The 17,088-nt window shown below is 35.5% G+C and overlaps 1 protein-coding gene across 1 annotated transcript in view; it reads right to left on the bottom strand.

Moving 5' to 3' along the window:
• The window catches only part of LOC311047715 (plakophilin-3-like), a 129,475-nt gene that overhangs the window by 25,353 nt on the left and 87,034 nt on the right, over positions 1-17,088 (bottom strand). The gene's annotated exons all lie outside the window — the stretch shown is intronic.

The following is a 17,088-nucleotide window of genomic DNA, read 5'->3' as shown; positions in this document are numbered from 1 at the left end:
CAGTACTTGAGTACATGTACTTAGTTACTTTACATCACTGGTTGTGAATAATCCTCAGTGTTCAGGTTGACTGAGAGAGAGAGAGAGAGAGAGAGAGAGAGAGAGAGAGAGAGAGAGAGAGAGAGAGAGAGAGAGAGAGAGAGCAAAGAGAGTGACTCAGACGTCAGGAAGGCAGAGCCTGAATAAGCAGCTTTATTCTTTATTCTTTCATTTGAGAGGATTTAGGAGCTGCAGGGGAGGTCGGCTTTTCTCGGAAATCTGTGGTCCGTTCCTGCCAAAGAGGTCAGTGACCTTCCCCAAACACAGACACTAAACACAGATACTGAGGGGAAATGTGTTGTTCAGAGCTACTGGAGCACAATAAACACTTTATAAATACTTTATAAACACTTGAATCATCTGGAGTCATTCACATTGACGTCTGGTGGGAGGAAGGCTGCTTTTCAATGTTGAATTATTTGTCTATGATGTTCTGATTGACTGAATTGAACCACTTCCAACTTGCTTTACCCATTTTGGGCATGTCATATATGGACAAAAATAACAATAATAATAATGAAAAACATCTCAAGAAATAAGAAAATAAATTGTGAAAATCACATGAGAAACATTATTTTTAAATTGCAAAAAATGGCAGATCTACAAGCTGCTATGTAGATCTGCTATTGTCACTATTCTCAAATGAGACAAACGGTGAATCGATACAATTGGCGGCTGAAATCGCGATGCATCGTTTGTCACATGTTTGCATAATCCTGCATTATGAGTTGAGTTGTTAGACAGAGATTCAGAGCCTAACCTACAGTAAAACATTATGAGTTGAGTTGTTAGATAGAGATTCAGAACCTAACCTACAGTAAAACATTATGAGTTGAGTTGTTAGATAGAGATTCAGAGTCTAACCTACAGTAAAACATTATGAGTTGAGTTGTTAGATAGAGATTCAGAACCTAACCTACAGTAAAACATTATGAGTTGAGTTGTTAGATAGAGATTCAGAGTCTAACCTACAGTAAAACATTATGAGTTGAGTTGTTAGACAGAGATTCAGAACCTAACCTACAGTAAAACATTATGAGTTGAGTTGTTAGACAGAGATTCAGAGTCTAACCTACAGTAAAACATTATGAGTTGAGTTGTTAGATAGAGATTCAGAGTCTAACATACAGTAAAACATTATGAGTTGAGTTGTTAGATAGAGATTCAGAACCTAACCTACAGTAAAACATTATGAGTTGAGTTGTTAGATAGAGATTAAGAACCTAACCTACAGTAAAACATTATGAGTTGAGTTGTTAGACAGAGATTCAGAGTCTAACCTACAGTAAAACATTATGAGTTGAGTTGTTAGATAGAGATTCAGAACCTAACCTACAGTAAAACATTATGAGTTGAGTTGTTAGACAGAGATTCAGAGTCTAACCTACAGTAAAACATTATGAGTTGAGTTGTTAGACAGAGATTCAGAGTCTAACCTACAGTAAAACATTATGAGTTGAGTTGTTAGACAGAGATTCAGAACCTAACCTACAGTAAAACATTATGAGTTGAGTTGTTAGACAGAGATTCAGAACCTAACCTACAGTAAAACATTATGAGTTGAGTTGTTAGATAGAGATTCAGAACCTAACCTACAGCAGGGGTTTTCAACAGCGGGTCCGGGACCCCTAGGGAGTCCTTAGAGTTACTACAAGGGGTCCGCCAAATCTTTGTGATGTTTACATTAACCACTTCAACCAAGCATCCCTTTTCTGAGGAGAACTTTAGCCAAAAATAGCATATCTACAAGCACACAACGCCTCACGCTGCAAGGCGTTGTGAGCTTGTAGATCTGCAAAGTGGTTTGGTATAGGGGGAAAAAAAGAGCAGACTAAGTACAGAGTGAAAGGTCAGGTTTACTAAGTATTGTTTAAGTGCATATTTACATGTCTGGAAATACACATTAACATGAATAGAACTAACCTACAGTAAAACATTATGAGTTGAGTTGTTAGATAGAGATTCAGAGTCTAACCTACAGTAAAACATTATGAGTTGAGTTGTTAGACAGAGAGTCAGAGTCTAACCTACAGTAAAACATTATGAGTTGAGTTGTTAGACAGAGATTCAGAGTCTAACCTACAGTAAAACATTATGAGTTGAGTTGTTAGACAGAGACTCAGAGTCTAACCTACAGTAAAACATTATGAGTTGAGTTGTTAGATAGAGATTCAGAGTCTAACCTACAGTAAAACATTATGAGTTGAGTTGTTAGATAGAGACTCAGAGTCTAACCTACAGTAAAACATTATGAGTTGAGTTGTTAGATAGAGACTCAGAGTCTAACCTACAGTAAAACATTATGAGTTGAGTTGTTAGACAGAGAGTCAGAGTCTAACCTACAGTAAAACATTATGAGTTGAGTTGTTAGACAGAGATTCAGAGTCTAACCTACAGTAAAACATTATGAGTTGAGTTGTTAGACAGAGACTCAGAGTCTAACCTACAGTAAAACATTATGAGTTGAGTTGTTAGATAGAGATTCAGAGTCTAACCTACAGTAAAACATTATGAGTTGAGTTGTTAGATAGAGACTCAGAGCCTAACCTACAGTAAAACATTATGAGTTGAGTTGTTAGACAGAGATTCAGAGTCTAACCTACAGTAAAACATTATGAGTTGAGTTGTTAGATAGAGACTCAGAGTCTAACCTACAGTAAAACATTATGAGTTGAGTTGTTAGATAGAGACTCAGAGTCTAACCTACAGTAAAACATTATGAGTTGAGTTGTTAGACAGAGATTCAGAGTCTAACCTACAGTAAAACATTATGAGTTGAGTTGTTAGACAGAGATTCAGAGTCTAACCTACAGTAAAACATTATGAGTTGAGTTGTTAGATAGAGATTCAGAGTCTAACCTACAGTAAAACATTATGAGTTGGTTGTTAGATAGAGATTCAGAGTCTAACCTACAGTAAAACATTATGAGTTGAGTTGTTAGACAGAGATTCAGAGTCTAACCTACAGTAAAACATTATGAGTTGAGTTGTTAGACAGAGATTCAGAGTCTAACCTACAGTAAAACATTATGAGTTGAGTTGTTAGACAGAGATTCAGAGTCTAACCTACAGTAAAACATTATGAGTTGAGTTGTTAGACAAAGATTCAGAGTCTAATCTACAGTAAAACATTATGAGTTGAGTTGTTAGACAGAGATTCAGAGTCTAACCTACAGTAACACATTATGAGTTGAGTTGTTAGACAAAGATTCAGAGTCTAACCTACAGTAAAACATTATGAGTTGAGTTGTTAGACAGAGATTCAGAGTCTAACCTACAGTAACACATTATGAGTTGAGTTGTTAGACAAAGATTCAGAGTCTAACTACAGTAAAACATTATGAGTTGAGTTGTTAGACAGAGATTCAGAGTCTAATCTACAGTAAAACATTATGAGTTGAGTTGTTAGACAGAGATTCAGAGTCTAATCTACAGTAAAACATTATGAGTTGAGTTGTTAGACAAAGATTCAGAGTCTAATCTACAGTAAAACATTATGAGTTGAGTTGTTAGACAGAGATTCAGAGTCTAACCTACAGTAAAACATTATGAGTTGAGTTGTTAGACAAAGATTCAGAGTCTAATCTACAGTAAAACATTATGAGTTGAGTTGTTAGATAGAGATTCAGAGCCTAACCTACAGTAAAACATTATGAGTTGAGTTGTTAGACAGAGATTCAGAGTCTAACATACAGTAAAACATTATGAGTTGAGTTGTTAGATAGAGATTCAGAGTCTAACATACAGTAAAACATTATGAGTTGAGTTGTTAGATAGAGATTCAGAGTCTAATCTACAGTAAAACATTATGAGTTGAGTTGTTAGATAGAGATTCAGAGTCTAACATACAGTAAAACATTATGAGTTGAGTTGTTAGATAGAGATTCAGAGCCTAACCTACAGTAAAACATTATGAGTTGGGTTGTTAGATAGAGATTCAGAGCCTAACCTACAGTAAAACATTATGAGTTGAGTTGTTAGACAGAGATTCAGAACCTAACCTACAGTAAAACACTATGAGTTGAGTTGTTAGATAGAGATTCAGAGTCTAACCTACAGTAAAACATTATGAGTTGAGTTGTTAGATAGAGATTCAGAGCCTAACCTACAGTTAAACATTATGAGTTGAGTTGTTAGACAGAGATTCAGAGCCTAACCTACAGTAAAACATTATGAGTTGAGTTGTTAGAAGGAGATTCAGAGCCTAACCTACAGTAAAACATTATGAGTTGGGTTGTTAGATAGAGATTCAGAGCCTAACCTACAGTAAAACATTATGAGTTGAGTTGTTAGAAGGAGATTCAGAGCCTAACCTACAGTAAAACATTATGAGTTGGGTTGTTAGACAGAGATTCAGAGCCTAACCTACAGTAAAACATTATGAGTTGAGTTGTTAGAAGGAGATTCAGAGCCTAACCTACAGTAAAACATTATGAGTTGAGTTGTTAGACAGAGATTCAGAGTCTAACCTACAGTGAAACATTATGAATTGGGTTGTTAGACAGATATTCAGAGTCTAACCTACAGTAAAACATTATGAGTTGAGTTGTTAGACAGAGATTCAGAGTCTAACCTACAGTAAAACATTATGAGTTGAGTTGTTAGACAGAGATTCAGAGTCTAACCTACAGTAAAACATTATGAGTTGAGTTGTTAGATAGAGATTCAGAGTCTAACCTACAGTAAAACATTATGAGTTGAGTTGTTAGATAGAGACTCAGAGTCTAACCTACAGTAAAACATTATAAGTTGAGTTGTTAGACAGAGACACAGAGTCTAACCTACAGTAAAACATTATAAGTTGAGTTGTTAGACAGAGACACAGAGTCTAACCTACAGTAAAACATTATGAGTTGAGTTGTTAGACAGAGATTCAGAGTCTAACCTACAGTAAAACATTATGAGTTGAGTTGTTAGATAGAGACTCAGAGTCTAACCTACAGTAAAACATTATAAGTTGAGTTGTTAGACAGAGACACAGAGTCTAACCTACAGTAAAACATTATGAGTTGAGTTGTTAGACAGAGACTCAGAGTCTAACCTACAGTAAAACATTATGAGTTGAGTTGTTAGACAGAGATTCAGAGTCTAACCTACAGTAAAACATTATGAGTTGAGTTGTTAGACAGAGATTCAGAGTCTAACCTACAGTAAAACATTATGAGTTGAGTTGTTAGATAGAGATTCAGAGTCTAACCTACAGTAAAACATTATGAGTTGAGTTGTTAGATAGAGATTCAGAGTCTAACCTACAGTAAAACATTATGAGTTGAGTTGTTAGACAGAGATTCAGAGTCTAACCTACAGTAAAACATTATGAGTTGAGTTGTTAGATAGAGATTCAGAGTCTAACCTACAGTAAAACATTATGAGTTGAGTTGTTAGATAGAGATTCAGAGTCTAACCTACAGTAAAACATTATGAGTTGAGTTGTTAGACAGAGATTCAGAGCCTAACCTACAGTAAAACATTATGAGTTGAGTTGTTAGACAGAGATTCAGGGCCGTTTCAGACTATGGTTTCGGGTGCGCACCCTGGGCCACTTGGCTGATGTTGTGGTAGTGTGAACGTTGCGTATCGTTCCCCGAAACGGATCCCCGTTCCGTTCCCGAAACCACCTCCGGAGGCAGTCTCGGATCCGAATCATGCGTCCTCGGAGACGGTACGCTGCAGTGTGAAAGCAAGCGTACTGTTTGACGGAAGTGGCCCGCTATTTGGAATAGGTGACGGTATATAAACTCGACAAAAACAGTCAACAAAAAGACGTCGCAGATCAATCCACAGGGGTTCAACCATGGCCGGATCCCGCGGGTTAATTTCATCATTAAATAACCAAATGAACCCGCGGGATGATGCGCTAAAACCCGCAATATTTATATATAAAACTTATTTATTTATTTATATAAAACATTACATACAGAAATAGAATGAGAGCGCGAGATAGAAAGAGAGGCCGTGTCATGGCCATATAATGACAGCAACAATATATATATATATATATATATATATATATATATATATATATATATATATATATATATATAATAGTATATCTTGTGGATATCTTGTGGAGTTTCAGCTACTATGCATCCCAGAAATATATAGCTTATAAGGCTTTGTAATTTGAAATGTGTAAGTAAATATAACTCATTTAGATGTAGGCCTACGTAGGTTTATGGTTTCCCAAGGACTATAGCCGTTTCACTCATGATGCAATTTCTCTTTCATAACAGATACATACATGTGCCAGATAATCCCCACACAAAGAGAGTAAAAAAAGAAAAGACGTTACTTTATTTAGTAAGACATGAGAAACAGTACATGGAAGTACAATTCACAATACAAGGTTTCAGTCATTCAGTCCAACTTCACTGTATAGGCTAGTTGCCTTTTCATAAATTATATATTTTTGTACTTAAGCTGTCGTGAAAGTTTATAATATTTAGAGAAATGTAAGGTTTCAAATACAAAAGTAGTAGTTGTTGTGAAGGTTAGCAAACTGGACATTTAGACTGAATGTTTCCTGTATCCTCATCTTGCGCAAATGCACACAAATGTTTCACCAGGTTTTATTTGTGTTGTTTCTCATAAGCGTGCATCCGTTGTCTGTCAACAACACGCGCGCCAACAACACAGCAGTCTGTGCCTTGACTTCTGTGCGCTCGCGTCGCTGTGTGCTCAGTGCGCTCCTGACTCTCCCCAGTGGCAACCCCATAGATATATGCAACCCTATATTTATGCGCGACCAGCACAAACATTGTCGCATAGTTGATGACGTCTGTGTCCACTGGGGAAGCACTATGTGCATGCCGCCACCTATAGGATCGGGGGTATATATGCAAGTGTATTCGAGCGCGTTAGAGACTTGGCCAGTGTGAATGCGGGCCAGCCAAGCGCACTCGGAAACGGAGCGGTCTGGAGTGCGCACCCGAAACCATAGTCTGAAACCGCCGTCAGAGTCTAACCTACAGTAACACATTATGAGTTGAGTTGTTAGATAGAGATTCAGAGTCTAAGATCGATAAAACATTATGAGTTGAGTTGTTAGACAGAGATTCAGAGTCTAAGATCGATAAAACATTATGAGTTGAGTTGTTAGACAGAGATTCAGAGTCTAAGATCGATAAAACATTATGAGTTGAGTTGTTAGACAGAGATTCAGAGTATAACCTACAGTAAAACATTATGAGTTGAGTTGTTAGACAGAGATTCAGAGTCTAACCTACAGTAAAACATTATGAGTTGAGTTGTTAGACAGAGATTCAGAGTCTAACCTACAGTAAAACATTATGAGTTGAGTTGTTAGACAGAGATTCAGAGTCTAACCTACAGTAAAACATTATGAGTTGAGTTGTTAGATAGAGATTCAGAGTCTAACCTACAGTAAAACATTATGAGTTGAGTTGTTAGATAGAGATTCAGAGTCTAACCTACAGTAACACACTATGAGTTGAGTTGTTAGATAGAGATTCAGAGCCTAACCTAAAGTAAAACACTATGAGTTGGTTGTTAGATAGAGATTCAGAGCCTAACCTACAGTAAAACATTATGAGTTGAGTTGTTAGACAGAGTCTAACATACAGTAAAACATTATGAGTTGAGTTGTTAGACAGATATTCAGAGTCTAACCTACAGTAAAACATTATGAGTTGGTTGTTAGACAGATATTCAGAGTCTAACCTACAGTAAAACGTTATGAGTTGAGTTGTTAGATAGAGATTCAGAGTCTAACCTACAGTAAAACATTATGAGTTGAGTTGTTAGATAGACTCAGAGTCTAACCTACAGTAAAACATTATGAGTTGAGTTGTTAGACAGAGATTCAGAGTCTAACCTACAGTAAAACATTATGAGTTGAGCTGTTAGATAGACTCAGAGTCTAACCTACAGTAAAACATTATGAGTTGAGTTGTTAGATAGAGATTCAGAGCCTAACCTACAGTAAAACATTATGAGTTGAGTTGTTAGATAGAGACTCAGAGTCTAACCTACAGTAACACATTATGAGTTGAGTTGTTAGACAGAGATTCAGAGTCTAACCTACAGTAAAACATTATGAGTTGAGTTGTTAGACAGATATTCAGAGCCTAACCTACAGTAAAACATTATGAGTTGAGTTGTTAGATAGAGACTCAGAGTCTAACCTACAGTAACACATTATGAGTTGAGTTGTTAGACAGAGATTCAGAGTCTAACATACAGTAAAACATTATGAGTTGAGTTGTTAGATAGAGATTCAGAGTCTAACCTACAGTAAAACCTTATGAGTTGAGTTGTTAGACAGAGATTCAGAGTCTAACCTAGAGTAAAACATTATGAGTTGAGTTGTTAGATAGAGATTCAGAGCCTAACCTACAGTAAAACATTATGAGTTGAGTTGTTAGATAGAGATTCAGAGCCTAACCTACAGTAAAACATTATGAGTTGAGTTGTTAGACAGAGATTCAGAGTCTAACCTACAGTAAAACATTATGAGTTGAGTTGTTAGATAGAGATTCAGAGCTTAACCTACAGTAAAACATTATGAGTTGAGTTGTTAGATAGAGATTCAGAGTCTAACCTTCAGTAAAACATTATGAGTTGAGTTGTTAGATAGAGATTCAGAGCCTAACCTACAGTAACACATTATGAGTTGAGTTGTTAGATAGAGATTCAGAGTCTAATCTACAGTAAAACATTATGAGTTGAGTTGTTAGACAGAGATTCAGAGTCTAACCTACAGTAAAACATTATGAGTTGAGTTGTTAGATAGAGATTCAGAGCCTAACCTACAGTAAAACATTATGAGTTGAGTTGTTAGACAGAGATTCAGAGTCTAACCTACAGTAAAACATTATGAGTTGAGTTGTTAGATAGAGATTCAGAGTCTAACCTACAGTAAAACATTATGAGTTGAGTTGTTAGATAGAGATTCAGAGTCTAACCTACAGTAAACCATTATGAGTTGAGTTGTTAGATAGAGATTCAGAGCTTAACCTACAGTAAAACATTATGAGTTGAGTTGTTAGATAGAGATTCAGAGTCTAACCTTCAGTAAAACATTATGAGTTGAGTTGTTAGATAGAGATTCAGAGCCTAACCTACAGTAAACCATTATGAGTTGAGTTGTTAGATAGAGATTCAGAGTCTAACCTACAGTAAAACATTATGAGTTGAGTTGTTAGATAGAGATTCAGAGCCTAACCTACAGTAAAACATTATGAGTTGAGTTGTTAGACAGAGATTCAGAGTCTAACCTACAGTAACACATTATGAGTTGAGTTGTTAGATAGAGATTCAGAGCCTAATCTACAGTAAAACATTATGAGTTGAGTTGTTAGACAGAGATTCAGAGTCTAACTTACAGTAAAACATTATGAGTTGAGTTGTTAGATAGAGATTCAGAGCCTAACCTACAGTAAAACATTATGAGTTGAGTTGTTAGACAGAGATTCAGAGTCTAACCTACAGTAAAACATTATGAGTTGAGTTGTTAGATAGAGATTCAGAGTCTAACCTACAGTAAAACATTATGAGTTGAGTTGTTAGATAGAGATTCAGAGTCTAACCTACAATAAAACATTATGAGTTGAGTTGTTAGATAGAGACTCAGAGTCTAACCTACAGTAAAACATTATGAGTTGGGTTGTTAGATAGAGATTCAGAGCCTAACCTACAGTAAAACATTATGAGTTGAGTTGTTAGACAGAGATTCAGAACCTAACCTACAGTAAAACATTAAGAGTTGAGTTGTTAGACAGAGATTCAGAGTCTAACCTACAGTAAAACATTATGAGTTGAGTTGTTAGACAGAGACACAGAGTCTAACCTACAGTAAAACATTATGAGTTGAGTTGTTAGACAGAGATTCAGAGTCTAACCTACAGTAAAACACTATGAGTTGAGTTGTTAGATAGAGATTCAGAGTCTAACCTACAGTAAAACATTATGAGTTGGGCTGTTAGATAGAGATTCAGAGCCTAACCTAGAGTAAAACATTATGAGTTGAGTTGTTAGATAGAGATTCAGAGCCTAACCTACAGTAAAACATTATGAGTTGAGTTGTTAGATAGAGATTCAGAGCCTAACCTACAGTAAAACATTATGAGTTGAGTTGTTAGACAGAGATTCAGAGTCTAACCTACAGTAAAACATTATGAGTTGAGTTGTTAGATAGAGATTCAGAGCTTAACCTACAGTAAAACATTATGAGTTGAGTTGTTAGATAGAGATTCAGAGTCTAACCTTCAGTAAAACATTATGAGTTGAGTTGTTAGATAGAGATTCAGAGCCTAACCTACAGTAACACATTATGAGTTGAGTTGTTAGATAGAGATTCAGAGTCTAATCTACAGTAAAACATTATGAGTTGAGTTGTTAGACAGAGATTCAGAGTCTAACCTACAGTAAAACATTATGAGTTGAGTTGTTAGATAGAGATTCAGAGCCTAACCTACAGTAAAACATTATGAGTTGAGTTGTTAGACAGAGATTCAGAGTCTAACCTACAGTAAAACATTATGAGTTGAGTTGTTAGATAGAGATTCAGAGTCTAACCTACAGTAAAACATTATGAGTTGAGTTGTTAGATAGAGATTCAGAGTCTAACCTACAGTAAACCATTATGAGTTGAGTTGTTAGATAGAGATTCAGAGCTTAACCTACAGTAAAACATTATGAGTTGAGTTGTTAGATAGAGATTCAGAGTCTAACCTTCAGTAAAACATTATGAGTTGAGTTGTTAGATAGAGATTCAGAGCCTAACCTACAGTAAACCATTATGAGTTGAGTTGTTAGATAGAGATTCAGAGTCTAACCTACAGTAAAACATTATGAGTTGAGTTGTTAGATAGAGATTCAGAGCCTAACCTACAGTAAAACATTATGAGTTGAGTTGTTAGACAGAGATTCAGAGTCTAACCTACAGTAACACATTATGAGTTGAGTTGTTAGATAGAGATTCAGAGCCTAATCTACAGTAAAACATTATGAGTTGAGTTGTTAGACAGAGATTCAGAGTCTAACTTACAGTAAAACATTATGAGTTGAGTTGTTAGATAGAGATTCAGAGCCTAACCTACAGTAAAACATTATGAGTTGAGTTGTTAGACAGAGATTCAGAGTCTAACCTACAGTAAAACATTATGAGTTGAGTTGTTAGATAGAGATTCAGAGTCTAACCTACAGTAAAACATTATGAGTTGAGTTGTTAGATAGAGATTCAGAGTCTAACCTACAATAAAACATTATGAGTTGAGTTGTTAGATAGAGACTCAGAGTCTAACCTACAGTAAAACATTATGAGTTGGGTTGTTAGATAGAGATTCAGAGCCTAACCTACAGTAAAACATTATGAGTTGAGTTGTTAGACAGAGATTCAGAACCTAACCTACAGTAAAACATTAAGAGTTGAGTTGTTAGACAGAGATTCAGAGTCTAACCTACAGTAAAACATTATGAGTTGAGTTGTTAGACAGAGACACAGAGTCTAACCTACAGTAAAACATTATGAGTTGAGTTGTTAGACAGAGATTCAGAGTCTAACCTACAGTAAAACACTATGAGTTGAGTTGTTAGATAGAGATTCAGAGTCTAACCTACAGTAAAACATTATGAGTTGGGCTGTTAGATAGAGATTCAGAGCCTAACCTACAGTAAAACATTATGAGTTGGGCTGTTAGACAGAGACACAGAGTCTAACCTACAGTAAAACATTATGAGTTGAGTTGTTAGACAGAGATTCAGAGTCTAACCTACAGTAAAACATTATGAGTTGAGTTGTTAGACAGAGATTCAGAGTCTAACCTACAGTAAAACATTATGAGTTGAGTTGTTAGACAAAGATTCAGAGTCTAATCTACAGTAAAACATTATGAGTTGAGTTGTTAGACAGAGATTCAGAGTCTAACCTACAGTAACACATTATGAGTTGAGTTGTTAGATAGAGATTCAGAGTCTAACATACAGTAAAACATTATGAGTTGAGTTGTTAGATAGAGATTCAGAGCCTAACCTACAGTAAAACATTATGAGTTGAGTTGTTAGACAGAGATTCAGAACCTAACCTACAGTAAAACACTATGAGTTGAGTTGTTAGATAGAGATTCAGAGTCTAACCTACAGTAAAACATTATGAGTTGAGTTGTTAGATAGAGATTCAGAGCCTAACCTACAGTTAAACATTATGAGTTGAGTTGTTAGACAGAGATTCAGAGCCTAACCTACAGTAAAACATTATGAGTTGAGTTGTTAGAAGGAGATTCAGAGTCTAACCTACAGTAAAACATTATGAGTTGAGTTGTTAGATGGAGATTCAGAGCCTAACCTACAGTAAAACATTATGAGTTGGGTTGTTAGATAGAGATTCAGAGTCTAACCTACAGTAAAACATTATGAGTTGAGTTGTTAGACAGAGATTCAGAACCTAACCTACAGTAAAACACTATGAGTTGAGTTGTTAGATAGAGATTCAGAGTCTAAACTACAGTAAAACATTATGAGTTGAGTTGTTAGACAGAGATTCAGAGTCTAAACTACAGTAAAACATTATGAGTTGAGTTGTTAGATAGAGACTCAGAGTCTAACCTACAGTAAAACATTATGAGTTGGGTTGTTAGATAGAGATTCAGAGCCTAACCTACAGTAAAACATTATGAGTTGAGTTGTTAGACAGAGATTCAGAACCTAACCTACAGTAAAACATTATGAGTTGGGCTGTTAGACAGAGATTCAGAGTCTAACCTACAGTAAAACATTATGAGTTGAGTTGTTAGACAGAGATTCAGAACCTAACCTACAGTAAAACATTATGAGTTGAGTTGTTAGACAGAGATTCAGAGTCTAACCTACAGTAAAACATTATGAGTTGAGTTGTTAGACAGAGATTCAGAGTCTAACCTACAGTAAAACATTATGAGTTGAGTTGTTAGATAGAGATTCAGAGCCTAACCTACAGTTAAACATTATGAGTTGAGTTGTTAGACAGAGATTCAGAGCCTAACCTACAGTAAAACATTATGAGTTGAGTTGTTAGAAGGAGATTCAGAGTCTAACCTACAGTAAAACATTATGAGTTGAGTTGTTAGATGGAGATTCAGAGCCTAACCTACAGTAAAACATTATGAGTTGGGTTGTTAGATAGAGATTCAGAGTCTAACCTACAGTAAAACATGAGTTGAGTTGTTAGATGGAGATTCAGAGCCTAACCTACAGTAAAACACTATGAGTTGAGTTGTTAGATAGAGATTCAGAGTCTAAAATACAGTAAAACATTATGAGTTGAGTTGTTAGACAGAGATTCAGAGTCTAAACTACAGTAAAACATTATGAGTTGAGTTGTTAGATAGAGACTCAGAGTCTAACCTACAGTAAAACATTATGAGTTGGGTTGTTAGATAGAGATTCAGAGCCTAACCTACAGTAAAACATTATGAGTTGAGTTGTTAGACAGAGATTCAGAACCTAACCTACAGTAAAACATTATGAGTTGGGCTGTTAGACAGAGACACAGAGTCTAACCTACAGTAAAACATTATGAGTTGAGTTGTTAGACAGAGATTCAGAGTCTAACCTACAGTAAAACATTATGAGTTGAGTTGTTAGACAGAGATTCAGAGTCTAACCTACAGTAAAACATTATGAGTTGAGTTGTTAGACAAAGATTCAGAGTCTAACCTACAGTAAAACATTATGAGTTGAGTTGTTAGACAGAGATTCAGAGTCTAATCTACAGTAAAACATTATGAGTTGAGTTGTTAGACAGAGATTCAGAGTCTAACCTACAGTAAAACATTATGAGTTGAGCTGTTAGATAGAGATTCAGAGCCTAACCTACAGTAACACATTATGAGTTGAGTTGTTAGATAGAGATTCAGAGTCTAATCTACAGTAAAACATTATGAGTTGAGTTGTTAGACAGAGATTCAGAGTCTAACCTACAGTAAAACATTATGAGTTGAGTTGTTAGATAGAGATTCAGAGCCTAACCTACAGTAAAACATTATGAGTTGAGTTGTTAGACAGAGATTCAGAGTCTAACCTACAGTAAAACATTATGAGTTGAGTTGTTAGATAGAGATTCAGAGTCTAACCTACAGTAAAACATTATGAGTTGAGTTGTTAGATAGAGATTCAGAGCTTAACCTACAGTAAAACATTATGAGTTGAGTTGTTAGATAGAGATTCAGAGTCTAACCTTCAGTAAAACATTATGAGTTGAGTTGTTAGATAGAGATTCAGAGCCTAACCTACAGTAAACCATTATGAGTTGAGTTGTTAGATAGAGATTCAGAGTCTAACCTACAGTAAAACATTATGAGTTGAGTTGTTAGACAGAGATTCAGAGTCTAACCTACAGTAACACATTATGAGTTGAGTTGTTAGATAGAGATTCAGAGCCTAATCTACAGTAAAACATTATGAGTTGAGTTGTTAGACAGAGATTTAGAGTCTAACTTACAGTAAAACATTATGAGTTGAGTTGTTAGATAGAGATTCAGAGCCTAACCTACAGTAAAACATTATGAGTTGAGTTTTTAGACAGAGATTCAGAGTCTAACCTACAGTAAAACATTATGAGTTGAGTTGTTAGATAGAGATTCAGAGTCTAACCTACAGTAAAACATTATGAGTTGAGTTGTTAGATAGAGATTCAGAGTCTAACCTACAATAAAACATTATGAGTTGAGTTGTTAGATAGAGACTCAGAGTCTAACCTACAGTAAAACATTATGAGTTGGGTTGTTAGATAGAGATTCAGAGCCTAACCTACAGTAAAACATTATGAGTTGAGTTGTTAGACAGAGATTCAGAACCTAACCTACAGTAAAACATTAAGAGTTGAGTTGTTAGACAGAGATTCAGAGTCTAACCTACAGTAAAACATTATGAGTTGAGTTGTTAGACAGAGACACAGAGTCTAACCTACAGTAAAACATTATGAGTTGAGTTGTTAGACAGAGATTCAGAGTCTAACCTACAGTAAAACACTATGAGTTGAGTTGTTAGATAGAGATTCAGAGTCTAACCTACAGTAAAACATTATGAGTTGGGCTGTTAGATAGAGATTCAGAGCCTAACCTACAGTAAAACATTATGAGTTGGGCTGTTAGACAGAGACACAGAGTCTAACCTACAGTAAAACATTATGAGTTGAGTTGTTAGACAGAGATTCAGAGTCTAACCTACAGTAAAACATTATGAGTTGAGTTGTTAGACAGAGATTCAGAGTCTAACCTACAGTAAAACATTATGAGTTGAGTTGTTAGACAAAGATTCAGAGTCTAATCTACAGTAAAACATTATGAGTTGAGTTGTTAGACAGAGATTCAGAGTCTAACCTACAGTAACACATTATGAGTTGAGTTGTTAGATAGAGATTCAGAGTCTAACATACAGTAAAACATTATGAGTTGAGTTGTTAGATAGAGATTCAGAGCCTAACCTACAGTAAAACATTATGAGTTGAGTTGTTAGACAGAGATTCAGAACCTAACCTACAGTAAAACACTATGAGTTGAGTTGTTAGATAGAGATTCAGAGTCTAACCTACAGTAAAACATTATGAGTTGAGTTGTTAGATAGAGATTCAGAGCCTAACCTACAGTTAAACATTATGAGTTGAGTTGTTAGACAGAGATTCAGAGCCTAACCTACAGTAAAACATTATGAGTTGAGTTGTTAGAAGGAGATTCAGAGTCTAACCTACAGTAAAACATTATGAGTTGAGTTGTTAGATGGAGATTCAGAGCCTAACCTACAGTAAAACATTATGAGTTGGGTTGTTAGATAGAGATTCAGAGTCTAACCTACAGTAAAACATTATGAGTTGAGTTGTTAGACAGAGATTCAGAACCTAACCTACAGTAAAACACTATGAGTTGAGTTGTTAGATAGAGATTCAGAGTCTAAACTACAGTAAAACATTATGAGTTGAGTTGTTAGACAGAGATTCAGAGTCTAAACTACAGTAAAACATTATGAGTTGAGTTGTTAGATAGAGACTCAGAGTCTAACCTACAGTAAAACATTATGAGTTGGGTTGTTAGATAGAGATTCAGAGCCTAACCTACAGTAAAACATTATGAGTTGAGTTGTTAGACAGAGATTCAGAACCTAACCTACAGTAAAACATTATGAGTTGGGCTGTTAGACAGAGACACAGAGTCTAACCTACAGTAAAACATTATGAGTTGAGTTGTTAGACAGAGATTCAGAGTCTAACCTACAGTAAAACATTATGAGTTGAGTTGTTAGACAGAGATTCAGAGTCTAACCTACAGTAAAACATTATGAGTTGAGTTGTTAGATAGAGATTCAGAGCCTAACCTACAGTTAAACATTATGAGTTGAGTTGTTAGACAGAGATTCAGAGCCTAACCTACAGTAAAACATTATGAGTTGAGTTGTTAGAAGGAGATTCAGAGTCTAACCTACAGTAAAACATTATGAGTTGAGTTGTTAGATGGAGATTCAGAGCCTAACCTACAGTAAAACATTATGAGTTGGGTTGTTAGATAGAGATTCAGAGTCTAACCTACAGTAAAACATTATGAGTTGAGTTGTTAGACAGAGATTCAGAACCTAACCTACAGTAAAACACTATGAGTTGAGTTGTTAGATAGAGATTCAGAGTCTAAACTACAGTAAAACATTATGAGTTGAGTTGTTAGACAGAGATTCAGAGTCTAAACTACAGTAAAACATTATGAGTTGAGTTGTTAGATAGAGACTCAGAGTCTAACCTACAGTAAAACATTATGAGTTGGGTTGTTAGATAGAGATTCAGAGCCTAACCTACAGTAAAACATTATGAGTTGAGTTGTTAGACAGAGATTCAGAACCTAACCTACAGTAAAACATTATGAGTTGGGCTGTTAGACAGAGACACAGAGTCTAACCTACAGTAAAACATTATGAGTTGAGTTGTTAGACAGAGATTCAGAGTCTAACCTACAGTAAAACATTATGAGTTGAGTTGTTAGACAGAGATTCAGAGTCTAACCTACAGTAAAACATTATGAGTTGAGTTGTTAGACAAAGATTCAGAGTCTAACCTACAGTAAAACATTA

The sequence above is a fragment of the Gymnoscopelus microlampas genome (assembly GCF_963454915.1).
Source record: "Gymnoscopelus microlampas genome assembly, chromosome: 1".
Classification (NCBI taxonomy): Eukaryota; Metazoa; Chordata; class Actinopteri; order Myctophiformes; family Myctophidae; genus Gymnoscopelus; species Gymnoscopelus microlampas.
The sequence above is the reverse complement of the archived record's forward strand: the minus strand, read 5'-3'. Positions and strand labels throughout refer to the sequence as shown.